Source organism: Falco biarmicus, chromosome 11, assembly GCF_023638135.1.
Source record: "Falco biarmicus isolate bFalBia1 chromosome 11, bFalBia1.pri, whole genome shotgun sequence".
In the NCBI taxonomy this organism is placed as follows: domain Eukaryota; kingdom Metazoa; phylum Chordata; class Aves; order Falconiformes; family Falconidae; genus Falco; species Falco biarmicus.
This window is the reverse complement of record NC_079298.1, coordinates 16,404,202-16,419,006: the sequence shown is the minus strand read 5'-3', so window position 1 is coordinate 16,419,006 and position 14,805 is coordinate 16,404,202.

Here is a 14,805-nt window from a genome sequence, read left to right as displayed (position 1 = left end):
CACACAGCCTTGAGCTGTACTACTTCTAGCTCTCCAAGGTAGTTACTTAGAAACTAAAATCCTCAAACTTGTTACAGTTTTTGCTTGCCTTAGTATCTTGTATACTGTGGATACAATTTGCCCCTCCCTAATCCATCACTGAGGTAATACAGGCCGGCTAAATCCATTCTTTCAAAGAGTAGCTCAAGTCACACACGTAAACAGCTAAAAGCACTGTGCAATGTCCTTCTTCCTCAAAAAGCTTGTTCAATTTTGGCATCTTATCATATGAGCAGAAATGGTCAATTTGGTCTGATTGAGACCTATAAATTCCCAGAAATCCTTTTTTTAAGACAACAATAAAATACAAAAGCATCTCAAAATACATTATTGCCAATTAAAGTTCAGAAGGAAAGAGTTTATGTTTCCCTGCCCAGAAATAAATTGAGATCTCAAACTACAAAGAGCTTGCACCGTTTTGTCCTTTCCTAGCCAGATTTCTTCACCCATGCCTTCTGAAATGGGGGCCAATTCTGTTTGAAAAGAAGCAATGGCATTGGTACTTCAAGACTGCAGTGTGGGAGGTTGAAGCTAACACACCATTATCAGGTAGATCGAGCCAAAGAGAAGAACAGAAAAATCCCAAGACAGATGTTTATGTGTGCTTGTAAAAATGTGGTTAGAGTAAGGAAGGAAAACACAGGCTCATAGAGTGCCTCCTGGGAAAAGCAGTGGTCTGCCAAAAGGAGGGAGAGTGACGTTGCAATTGCTACAGAGATGGGGAAAGGAGAGGAAGGAATAGTGTTAGGAAAGCAAATATATAAATTTGCATCTCTCTTTTCAGACAACAGGTATAGAAGAGTGCTCCTGTAGGTGTACAGCTTGAAGAGCACAAATTTAGCAAAACAGCAGGCACGTTAAGAGTCGACATTAGCAGGACAGATATGTCTGCAGCTCAGCCCTGTACACATTTGTGTGCTCCTGATACAAGAATAACTGAGGAATAGGGTGATTTTGTGGGGTTATGGCTAAGTAGGATGGTGACTTCAGAAGGTGTTGGAGGAGTGAAAACTGGCAGTGACACCAGCAGCACTGTTTTTCATACTGGGGAGTATGAAAAAGCCACTGCTTTTGCATATGTAAAAATATGTTTAAAAAGTATGAAAGCCACAGCAGGGAGCCATCTCTTCACAGGTCATACACCTGAGCCGGAGCTGTAGGAAGGGAGAGGAAGGACTAATGTCATCTTCATCAGGGCAGTGGCTTTTCCTCTCATCAATGGTTTGCCAATCAACAATATGGAGCTGGGCTTGATGGAGTCCCTTATATGACAGAAAACAAAAGCTGTAGGTGCAGGAGTCACATGGGAGTGTTTCTTAGAGGCTCTGTTGCTCTGGCAGTTCAAAGGCTGCAAAGGACTGAAGAACTGAAGTAGTGCCATTGGCTTGGCTCACTGACCAGCATTTCTAAACGTGTTTTGGAGCCTGTGTGTGTTGTGAAACCCTGGACTCCTGGATACTCTGAGAATCATGAAGATAAATACTCTTTTGGCCTCAGGTTTCAACCTCAATGACGGAATTGGCATTCCCCACTCATGTTCAATGGGTTTAAATTCAGAAGCACTGGTACAATACATATGCAGATAAAAAGACAGTCTCCACTTCCATGTGATATAATTTCAATCCACCCATTGATTACCAAACTCCAAACAGTGGGAGGAAAATGTAAAAAAACCTCTGCTGGATGGGGAAGCATGTTGCTGGTTGGCAAATGAAGTGTACAGTAACCAAATCCTCAAAGCCTCCTGCGACAAATCCACAAGCAAACTCAAGTGTTGCACTGATTTTTCACTAAAGACCAACTCCAGACAACCTTTCTGTAAATAAATAGGTAGGCATTTCAGTAGCAGCATCAAAGGTGGTAGAATGCAAATGAAAACAGTATCTCTTCCTCTTTTGTCATCTTTTCTTAAATTACTTGTGCAGCCTTCAGTGACAGTTCCTATATATTTTTGTTCCTTTTTTCACAATTCTTGCTGTGAAACATTGGGAAACTTTTTTTTCTTTGTAAGTGACAACAGTAAATGTCATCTTTCCAGCTAATCACATGTAGTGAAATATCAATGATATAAAAGTCTTTATATTTAGAAGACGAAAGTAGTAAATCAAAATAACTATAGGTGGAAATGGATAAAACAGGATCAGATTTGGGGCACCTCAGTAAAATAAAACTGTCAGTGAAAATCCTTCTGTTAAATGCCACGTTGTGTGGCCCGTAATCATTTGAGACAAAAAAGGCTTCTAAGGTCACAAGACATTGACAGTGAGCCCTACAGCACCCGTTTTCATGAAAGGTTAGAGTTACTGTCTTTCATTTCTTTGAAATTAGTAGTCCCTCAGGACCTCCTCCTCTGGAATTAGTGTTATCTCTGCCACCCCCAAGAAGCAACTTCTATCAAAGATCCAACTACACAAGATGAATGAGCTGTTCAATTGAAAAAGCAGATGAACAGGTTAAGGTAAGAAAGGAGATTTAGAGCAGAAGGGCAAAATTGTACTTATATCAGGCAATATTGTACTTTTTTTTATGCATACATACTACTCTAAATATTATATGGCTGAGGAAAAAAAATGAAATGAAGGCAAGTGATGAGTTTCAAGAGGCCAGTAAACAATACTGACAGGTGAGTTGAGCAGAGACGTGCTCTGTTCTGAAGCTAATGATAGGTAGACAGCAGAAACATGGAGATGAAAAACTGCGGTCTTGGAAGTGAGTCACCCCCTAAGAACACCAGCATTACTAATTCTTCATGTATTTTTAGTGGCATTATACAGTATTCTCATTATTAGGAAAATGAGGAATAATTTACATGTCTGTTTGGAGGTTGTTCACCTGGTTTTACAGCAGGTTTTCAAAGAGATGGTGATTTTAAGTCACATATAAGTGAAGGACAATTCTCAATATCATTTCATGAAACACTTAAGACTGACCAGGCAGATTTTACTTTATAAGTTAATTATACCTCATGTCTGGAACATAGAGGCGGAAAATGAGGTCAGTAATATGGAAGGTGATTATATACACAGTAAAATGGTAGTAAGTGCTCAATAAAGGATACCACCAATTCTTAAGTGTTTGAAGGCTCATATAAATTTAACAAATAAAGTTTTCTTAAAAGCATTATGTGACTGTTGTGTCCCCTTTCAGAATCAGGTATAGTTTCTGATTTAGCCAAGTCTTGGATTCATAGTGTTAAGATACAGCTGTAAATTCCTACCCTAGCTAAAAACCAGATGTTTTATAAGAATACATGCGCTATCATATTGGTGTGCAGTTAGATAACGTAGGTACCTGAAGGTTTGCTTGATTCTTGAGGCAAGTGGATAAAATACATAATTCCAGTATCCTGGCATATTCAAAACACTCATTTTAAAATACGTTGAAACACTTGTCCAAGTAAAAAAAGTATGGTTCAGCAGAATGTGCTGAACAGCTCATCCATGGCTTTGTCATTCAGAGAAGTGCCACTCTGACCTTCATGCCTCACCATAATAAAGCAGTCACAAATTCTGGCGTACACACTGCCTCAGCTGGGACACTGGCCAATGCAGTGAAAGGAGGAAATTCCTAGGTAGTTAAATATAAATAACTGCTGTTTTGTAACAATCCCCACATCAGCTCAGGAGGTTAAAAACATCAAGATGCCAGTAGGCATTCACTATCAAAGTGCAATAAAACCAAGAAAGGTCATAAGAAATCATAACAACAAACACGCATCCTTCTGCTGGGATTTCCACTGGGATGGCTAAAAAGGGACCGTTTGCTCTGTGGGTAATGGGGGTTTATTTCCTAAGCATCTCTGTCAGCAAGAAAGTTCGATTCTGTGTTTCTTGATAGTGAGACATGCCTCCTGGCAGATGAGGTAAGAGTTGCTGTAGACAGAACAAAGGTGAAATATTTAGTTTCCCTGGTGAAGCTGAGGCGGGGGTGGGCAGGGGGATTGACACCTGGAGGTTTGCTATAATTTGTGACATTCATATTTGCATTGCAGTTCTTTTCACTAGAAAGAGCAAAGACAGATTTTCTGTTTTAATGTAGGTCTTGATCCTGTCACAAGAAGAGTCCAAGAGGAGGGCCACAAAGGTGCTCAGAGGGCTGGAGCACCTCTCTTATGAAAACAGGCTGAGAGAGTTGGGGTTGTTCAGCCTGGAGAAGAGAAGGCTCCAGGGAGACGTTATAGCGACCTTCCAGTACCTGACAGGGACTTATACAAAAGCTGGAGAAGGACTTTTTACAAGGGCATGTAATGATAGGACAAGGGGGGATGGCTTTAAACTGCAAGAGGGTAGGTTTAGATTAGGTATAGGGAAGAAACTCTTTCCTGTGAGGGCAGTGAGACCCTGGCACAGGTTGCCCAGAGCAGCTGTGACTGCCCCATCCCTGGCAGTGTTCAAGGCCAGGCTGGATGGGGCTTGGAGAAACCTGGTCTAGTGGAAGGTGTCCCTGCCCATGGCAGGAGGCTTGGACCTACACGATCTTTAAGGTTCCTTTCAACCCAACCTTTTTATGATTCCAAGTCCATTCAGGGGCATTCCTTTAGCCAAGGAATCTGGTCATCAAATGGCTGATGGGCCTACTGGTACCAAATAAATAGATTGTTTCTGAGATGCCAGCAGACCTGCAAAGCAGTTCCTTGATAAGCAGGCCAAGAACATAAGCTAAACTTCTGAAACAGCTGAATTTGACCTAGTCACCAAACCATGTTAGCAGAGAAAGAGAGAGCTCAAGCATCCATCATCCATCTATCAAACACACAGACAGAACTTGAAGCAGAAAAAATGACTAAACAAAGAAGTTTCCAGTCTAAGTCAGAATATCTGCAGTACACCAGGATATGCAATACAACACACACACAAAATTATTTTTTACTGTCTTACTCACATTTTTTCTTAGCCGTGTTTTCATAAACATAAAAATGAAGATGCTGCTTATTGGTCAAAAGACTCACTAACAGATCACGCCAATCAATGCTAAATATTAGAAGTGGCTACTGAAACCTTTCATTACATCAGTTTATTGATTTGCATTTGTCTCTACTTAGAGATACTCTTTCATCTTAATCACATACTGTCACTCTAAAATTATTTGATTACTACAAACAGTGCCTAACTTGATTATAACAGAAAGAACTGGAGGCAGTAATTTCCCTTCTTTTTTCTTCATTTGCAAACTTTGTGTATCTGGTACTTTCTTTATACCTTTTTTTTTCTGTTATGTCACTACAAAGCATACATGGAAGATGGTTAGAATCCTTCTGTGTGTAATTTGATTCTTATATACAGTTTTATGCAGTACTTTATACAAGTATGCCCCTTAGAAAGGAGGAAAGAGGAACAATATAATAGCAAGGTGATTATATAGCAGGTGTGTCACTGAAACATCTTTTAACTACTTTTTAAATCTTGACTATGAAATAATCGGAGGATGTTCTTCCTATAAACCCACAAATTTGCAAGTATTCCCTTCAAGAATTTCTAGGAATCTTCATGTAGAAAATCTGTACCCATTTGACTGGCTGTAATGGATGGTAGATTTAACAGTCAGAAATACATTTTTTGTAGTTCAGTGTGAGGTTTCAGAATCAAGGGTTGTCTCCTTTACAATTACATAAAGTATACATTTTTTGTGCTACCATAGACCCAAATCTTTAAATGGCCAGTAGAGACATGTATTGCCACTACTGACATGATTCTTGCCTGTTCAGGCTGGGGTAATTTGTACTGAGTGGGCTTAATCAAGACTCGAAGTCCTGTTCTACCCATAACAATAACAGTATAATTTTCTTTTGTTCATTTTAAATATGTGGGACAAAATGTTCTCTCTTATGACTCACCTCTTCAATATTCTGAAACATAAGAACAAACAATCTACAAAGTGATACTAAACACTGAGCTGTATTAACTCCTTTTCTCTTCTTCCCTTCTCTAGAATGGAGACACTGCAAAGCCAAGTCAAAAGAAATCTTTCATCAGGTATTCTTTTCAATCATTCTGCTCAGGTCAAATGAAATAAAGAAATCATATCCTTCAAACTCTCCTAACCTATTATATTATGCCATGTGACATAATGGCCAAAATAAGTCCATTACATGAATAAATTTCATTAAGAGTATGCCTGCTGTATGCCTTCAAGTTACATGGTATTATTCATTTGGTTTATTTGCCTGTACATGTTTAAGGATTTAATATATGAAGGTTTGATAGATTAAACACTGCTAAAGTATATTTTTAAACTAAAGGGTCATATTGTTCTATTGGTTGCGAACAGAAATTCCACAGTGACTTCAAACAAATAAATTACTCAAAATCAAGTTCACTGCATTCGTTAGAAGTTCTAGTAATTACCTCATGACTTAGTTTCTGGTCTAGATGACAGGGAGAGAACTACCTCTTCGGACTTTATCAGTTTCACAAACAATAAAAAAACCACATTCTCTCAATACTTCAATAAATAGTTAAAGAATTAAACCCCCAAACAATAAATGCAGTAGTTATGATCAGCAGTTTTAGAGAGACATTCTTCATTTCTCTTTTTATGGAAGGTATGGTTTATGTATTGCTTTGAATTGTGGCTCAAGAAGTGTGAAATGCTGTTGAATGTAACAACTTCATTTAATGAATATGGTAAAGGGTGATGATATTGATAAAAGTAACTTATCAAATTAGTGACTAATCCAGGAGACTTATAATTTAAAAGTTCATTAAGAAGAGAGGCAAATCAAATTTAAAGTACTACTTTATGATTTTATGTATTTTTCTTTAAAAGGGGGAATTCTAAACCATTTTTGTGCTGATTAACTTTGGCAGAAGAGTGGAAGGAAAACCTATTTATTGCTAGGCAGGTTCTGTGGCCTGTAGCACTTTCAACAGAGGTTTTAGCAGCCTCAGCCCTACAGAAGGCGCAGCTGAAGGTCATGAAAGGACTGTATGACTCCTCAAGAGCTATGATCATGCCCCACACCTACTTGCATGTGAAGTAGTCTGCATATTAGAACCTATGTAATGCTCCATCTGAAGTTCATTACTCACCGCTACCGCAGAGAGGCTGAAGGATATGGGGGAGGAGGCAGAGGATGGATGCAGGTAACAGGAGGAAGCTCCACAGCATTGCCATGATCCTATTTCACAGCCAGGGCATAGTCAGGATGGTATGGACAGCCACAGGATTGACTTTGCTCCCTTGAAGGGTTTGTAATCTACATAAATAAACAGAAACATAAAAGCTACCCTTGCCAAGTGTCATCTTCCAGTATGCTGTGCTGGGCCCTGACGAGCATTTCTTTCAGGCAATTAAGATGAAAGATGATGCTTTCAGTTTCAGATGCATCTATTCCAATTCATGCAAGAATAAAAGTATATTTGAAACCGATAACAGTGAAGAAAAGAAAAATGTGATCTGTTGTTTCCTATGAGCAGATAGATACTGATAGGATAATCAAAGCTGTGGCCAAGTGAAATTCTTTCTTTCTGTTTAATAACCTGTAATTAATGCTGCTGTTTGCAAAACATACGTGCTTTTCCAGACTCCAGTTCTCTTTCAAAATCACAATCAGATTAATATTTGTTTCTCCTGATTATCAAAAGTATCGGGAAACAGAACACAGCTGCATTTAAGGACAAAACCAAAAGTATCTTTAATGTAGAACCCTTTTGCATTTGCAGATGTGAAGGGGAACAAACTAATGGAGCTCTGTGGGTTAATAATTTCATCACTTATCCTATGAGCTTTTTAATCATGCATTTTGTAGTCTATGAAGATTTTCCAACTTTTCCACCTGCTATCTGCGATCCTGAAATCCTGTATCCTCTATTCAAAGGCTTTGCCTTTGAATTTATGCTCTAGAAATATGTTACCATTTCTTCCACATCAAAGAAGGCAAACATTCCATTTAATACATCAAATGTGGAAGAGAATTAAAGGATACTTGTAATTGTGAATCCATGAATTAATAAGTTTTCATTTCTGAGACATAATTGAAAGCTGACAGTTGCAAATGTAACATTGCCAATTAAATATGCTTTTCTTTTATAATTGTTTGGGGAGTAATATAATGGGTTAAAATAAAGTAGTGTGAAACAAGCATGTCTGAAAAAGGTCATCCCATTGTAAAGTCATTTTCCAGATAGAGAAAATAAAATTGTGGTCATAACTGGAAAATTCCTATAAAAGCCTGCAAAAATGATGGAATTAATCAGCATTATAATCTTTACATTTTTATACCATTATCTAAACTATTTTATCCTCTTACTTCCAAAATTCAAATTTAACAAATATTTGGAATGGTGAAAGAATTATTTACATTTTAATAATGGGAAAAAAAGGGTTCTATCAAAGTAAGTATTACTCATCTGTTTTATAGTGCACAACACTGAGCTTCCTGGCAGCAGGTAATTGGCAACATCTGCAGCTTCTGCAAACCTTAGTGAAAGAGACTTCAACAACTTTACTTTCCTTAAGAAAATGGGAAGGTGGTAACAACCCAAAAATATGACTTCTTAACCGATGTAAGTTCTCACCAAGACAATTTTCATTGAACTACAAAGCAGTACTTTTATATTATTATTTTTATAAAAGATATTAACATAATCCCTTCAATTTTAAAATAAACTCAGTAAAGTCAGGATGCTGTTATTTAACATTATCCATGTAGTGGCATATTCAGAACCCTTTTTCTCTGTTGTAACAGTGAAGAATGCATTTCACTATAAATGACAAAATCTTTCAAAAGAGCTTCTAATTATCAATGAAAATGTCCCAAATAAGAATAGGAAGCATTTCTTTACCATGAGGGTGGTCAAACACTGGGACAGGCTTCCTGGAGAGGTGGTCGATGCCCCAAGCCTGTCAGTGTTTAAGAGGTATTTGGACAGTGCCAGTAATAACGTGCTTTGACTCGGTCAGCCCTGAAGTGGTCCAGCAGTTGGATTAGGTGATCATCGTAGGTCCCTTCCAACTGAAATTATCTACTCTGTTCTATTGTATTCTACTCTAATATATACTAGCAAGTAGGCAAGTACATTTTGATTTTCTGGGGGTTTTTCCTCTGATTCTCCTCCTACCATTTTTCATATTTTGAGGTAAAAATACTTCAGTGTTATTTTTAAGTATATCATATTTACAAATCCAAAGTCCATTGAAAAGCAATAGGAAGACTTCAGTTAACATCAGAGGGCTTTGGGTTACAAACAACATAAATGCCAGCTGATTAGCAGAAAAAGGAACCCTAGAATATTACATTCCAGAAACACAGTTCCCTCCCTGAGCCATCCCACCATAGCTAGAGATCAACAGAGACACAGGAATACAGGACTGATGCAGATAAAAAGTTATGTCTATATCTTATGTAAAAGTAAGTAGAAATATATTCTTTTTTACTATACACCAAAGTAAACTAAATGAAATTAGAATAAGGCAACAGCTTAGGCAAGCAAATCTCATTTTAGAAAAAGCTTCATGTTTTCACAACTTTCTTTTTCTAGAATCACTAGTATGTTAAAGCAAAGTGTGGTCTTTAGACTTTAGACTCAACAGCAAACCACAACCAGAAGTGGGAACTCAGCCTCGAGGCTTCTGACTAAATGAAAGTGTTTGGGTTTCCTGGCAGAAGATGATTTTTGATGAAGAAATAAATTCATGTTAATGAAAAAAAAAAAAGAAAAAGCATTTATGATGTGGAGAGGTCTCTCTGTGGAGCTATTTAATTAAGAATGATCTAATTGTTTTTGTGAGTAATTCTCACAGTATTGGCTTACCTCAGGTAATATCTCTGGTAAAAAAAGGTAGTAAACAAGTTTATATCCTTAATTTGAACAAATTTCATTTTCAGTGTGATAGGCAGCCAGGTAACCATTCGGCTCTTACTAGATCAATACAATCTGTATAGATACAGCCTTAAACCAAATAGACAATACATCTCTGAAATCTCAATAAACCAGTTGCTCTTGATAAACAGTACGATATGATAAACAGTGGGTCAATGAAATATAATAATTTCAGTAACAGCATTAGTGGAGTTTCACTGGAGAGAAGAGAAAAGAACAAGAAGGTGTTTGGAGAGGAACTAGGCCATCAAAGCCTGACAGCATATTATAAAGGAAGAGAGCAAGAGAAATTCACATCTAATACATGTCAACACACTGGTTTTCTTTGGCTTTGTTTTCTGAAGTGTAGAGGATTGGATTTCTAGGACAAAGGAAGTATTCAAGTTTGGTAACAGACCTCTGCATGACCAGATTGACCAAGCAAATCTCAGATGCAAGGATTTAGTAACCAGATGGGGCCATGTGCATCTAAAGACACAGCAGCAGAGGCAAAGCATCTGTGAATTGCAGTTTTACAACCACACTGCCCAGGTACTGGTGCTTGATCAGAAAGTCTAGCTTTACATAATCTAAACAGAACCATGTCCAGAAGCGTCATAAAGGTTCTTAGAGGCCAGCCACACGCATTAACATAAATATATTAGATCACCTATGTGAGTGCAAGCACAGAAATAGTGAGTCTGATTTCTGATGTTTAAAGGACTAAAAACTCCGGACTTTCTTCAGCAGCTTGTGAGTCCATTCATAATGCTACAGGTTGTAAAAACATAAGGATATTTTTTTTAAATCTTTAATTAGTAACAAAGCAATTAGTAGCATTTTAACATTCTGATTATCTGAGGTCAAAGCTAGTTAATATTAACTCCAGAAATTGTGTATCAGACATCTACTTTCCAGCTTGGGAAACTGGAGTAGGCACAGAGCTGTTTATTTAGTAGAAGCAAAACAGATGAAAAATAAGGAAAAATTAAGGAAACAGAAAAAAAAGGCACAAAACTAATCCATAATACTAGCACTATGTAGCACTGCAGTGAAAACAAGACAGCCTTTGGGTAGCCCAATTTAGGTTAGGAAAGTGCTAAACAGGGATGAGTCTGTAAGGCTGCTGGAGAAGGACCATTTCTGTTGAAACTTGACTAACTAATCAAATATCAGGACATTTATAAGAGGATATTTATAAGAGGACATTTAATCTCATCCTGAGTAACAGCTTTGACTCTTCTACTTTCACTTTTAACATTAAGTAATTGGTCAGTATGAGGTCGGATTTATTTCCTTCTGAGAATTACTTAGTCTTTAGGATGAAGCACAAATAGGTTCTTATCTCTTCAGGTCCTAGTGTACTTGAGCTGTACTAAGGAGTAAAAAATGCCAGTGAATTTCCATGTTTCCATTCTGGATGGCTTCTAGCCCTTTGATTTATTTTTCAAGAGGATCAGTCTTTCCTACTATTTTTTCTTAGATTTCATAGCTAATTATCCACTCTCTTCTGAGGTCCTCAAGATCTTCCATGATGTCTGATAAAAGCTGACTGGCAGAAGAACTAACCAGGAAAGTATGTTAATGTTTCCTCATAGTTAGAAAACATTTAGATTGCTCTATTCTGCTACCATAGATGACCAAGAGTTTGGAATTAATTAAATAAGTGGAAGGATTAAAGGGTTGGAATGACAAATGTAAGCTTTGCGGAAATACTGTAAATAAATCACAGGCTGGCTAAACAGAAATTAAGTGGAAAAAGTGATTATGTTCTACATAAGCATAAATACCAAAGACAAAAAAGAGGAAAAGGAACTGTTTAGGGCAAAGCCCAAGGAGACAAAATTAGTACTAACCAGGCTAGATTGGGCAATGGAAAATATCAGGAGAATGTACTAAAGGTGAGAGGTGGGTGTTTGTGAAGTGTTCAGGTAAGGGCACAGGTGCAACCCTGAACAGGATAGCCAAACCTGACAGCCTGGTTCAACCACATAATTTTATTCATTGGGATTTAAACTTATTTATTTATAAAATTTTTACATTTTAAGAGGGTTTGGGGTTTTTTTCATTTTTCTTTGTTTTGCCTTTATATGATTATTTTTATCTTAAAGGACAGAAAAGACGCAAATTATTGCAGGCAAGATTAGCATGAGTAGATTTTTTTCATACGAGAACAGAAAGCTAATATTCATAGAAAGGCAGCATGGTTCATGGTGATAACACAGGCCACTGGGTCTTTTGGAAAGATACTAACAAGCTATGAAAGGCAAGAGAATAAATTCCAATGTGTGAAAAAAGAAAAGATTTTTACTTAATGTTTCCCATTTTCTAATAGTAAACACTATCAGTTTTTTAAAGATTTATATCCTAAATAGTAATAGCTACATCCTAAGTGTGAAATACAGTGTGCAGAAACATAGACCTCAATTAGGAATATAGAAATCACCGATATTTATACTACATTTTTAGACTGATTACAGAACTTGTATTTTTCTCTAGGAGTATCAATGTAAGATTGGCTATTTATGGCTTATTAAGTGTCCTATGGGTAATATTTTTCCTTTGCAGCTGTACTTTTCAGATGTATTGATTGATCAGCATGAATGAAATTATGGTTTTTTATTTTTACCGCACTATTAAGTTCTGACTTAATCAGGGACTGTACATCCCATGATAACATCATACTTCATACAGATAAATGTTCAATAATTACTTTTGAAAATTCCATACCTGAATGAAAAAAAAAAAAATTTGGAACTTGTGGCTGCATGGAATTGCTGCCTTTTCCACGACACCTTCAGAGTTAGAAGGCCAGAAAAAGTAACTGTTTTAAAACCTCAAGTTTCCATGTTTCACTTTAAAAATATTTTTCTTCATAATTAGAATGTGGAAACAGCATATTCCAGCTACCCCAGTAACCTCAGTAAATGCCACAGGCAGAGGAGCACGTATCACAGGCAATATATGGTATTAAAAAACAATAGGTCAAAGTGACTCAAAGGTTTGTAAGAGTACAGAGCACAGCATCCTCTCTTTGCCAGAATCTACTCTTTGACAAAATTCAGTGTGATCGGATATTTTTCATAAGCTGTGAACAGCAAGTAACATTTAATGTTTTGCTTAAGTTGTCTGTCCTCACATTTGCTGAGGTACATTGACAACTGGAGATAAATTGCTGATGCCCTAATTAGCTATGTAGCGATTAGCTATGTTCAGAGTTACCTGTGGATGGAAGGATGGAATGCATCAATATCCATGAGTTTTTAATATCTCTGTATTATGTATGTTATCTTTCTGGGGAATATATAAACTTTAGATGAATACAAAAAGAGAAAAGTGTTTCTAAATGACCCAACATTAAAAGAAAAAAAAAGAAAAAAAAAGCCTAAAACCCCCCTAAAACAACAACAAAAAACCTAATAGTACCAGGTTATGGGACAATCTTCTTTTTACAAATTCAGATAGAAAAAAGTTAAAGTTAAGAAAGAACTAATGACCCAAAACATAGTTGTCATGCTATTGCTTCCTCACCTTGAGCAAACAGCAAAGTCTGCACTTCCTATCAGCAGTGCCTACTGAGGTCTTTGGAGGTCCAAGCAGTGACAAGCTTCTTTTGTGCATGGCACAACCCTCTTGTTTACAAACTGTCACACTGTCATGCTGCTGACTCAGGTTTTCAGGTTAAGCACAGCAGTTTTAAACATGCTAATAGGGAAAAATAGGAGAAATATTAAAAATGTTAAAAATCTGTTAAAGAATTGTTTTCCTTAGAATTAGTGGCTTTCTGATTCAAAAGGAAAATTAGTTACAGCTTGGAACATGGAATATAACCACACATGGTCCCATTACAGACCCCTGAGGAACCACATGCTCTTATGATGTACCTAAAGGGAATCTCCAAGGAAGCTGGAGAGGGACTTTTTACAAGGGCGTGTAGTGATAGGATAAGGGGGAATGGTTTTAAATTGAAAGAGGGCAGATTTAGATTAGATATATGGGGAGAAATTCTTTCCTGTGAGGGTGGTGAGGCACTGGAACAGGTTGCCCATCAAACCAGGGCTTCCCCATCCCTGGCAGTGCTCAAGGCCAGGCTGGATGGGGCTTGGAGCAACCTGGTCTGGTCGAAGGTGTCCCTGCCCAGGGCAAGGGGGGGTTTGAACTACATGATCTTTAAGGTTCCTTCCAACCCAAACCATTCTTTGATTCTGTGATCTAGAATGGCTAGTTGAATCAGGGAAATTAAACCATTGCTTTAAAATAATAAAAAATTGATTGCCCCTCCAAATCTAAAAATGTTCTTCTTTTTAATGAAACCTATATAGTTTTTTTGGATGATCAGAGAAATGGTACAGTTTAAGAGCTACTGTAGCCTTTTTTAGAATTCAGTTCATTCTGCTATTAACTTTTCTGTCTCCCTAAGTGGTAACCTAATTCTGCTAAGAGTTGATGTTTATCTTCTGTAAAATTATTTCTGATCAGGAAAAGTTCTTTAAAAAAAATGGGAGACGATAACGAAATATTTAACAACAGCCTCAGTGGAGCCTCTGTTCCCATGAAGGTTCTTTAAAGTCCAAAAGAATACACAACTACTGAGACATCACCTTCAAACTGCCTGTCCTATGGTGCAGATTCCTTGTGACTTTCTTTGGCAATCATTTCTAGATTCCTGATGTGTTAACATAGGTCTTCCAGGAGGACATAATCCAAAATGACTACTCACTGTCTACCTGAAACCTGTGCACCGGGAGATTTTGAAAGATTAGCCATGAGCTCAGCCTATCTTATATTATACCTCAGCAGAATGCCCATTTCTCCATCAGCATCACAGGACCAAGGAAAAGACACAAAATCTCCAAACCAGTCTTACCAGAAAAATTGAAAGAAAGCTCATTTTCAAAAGTGGTCAAGTAAAACAAAAACCTTATTTTCATTATAATTTATAGCAATAAAGCAGTGAAATAATTTA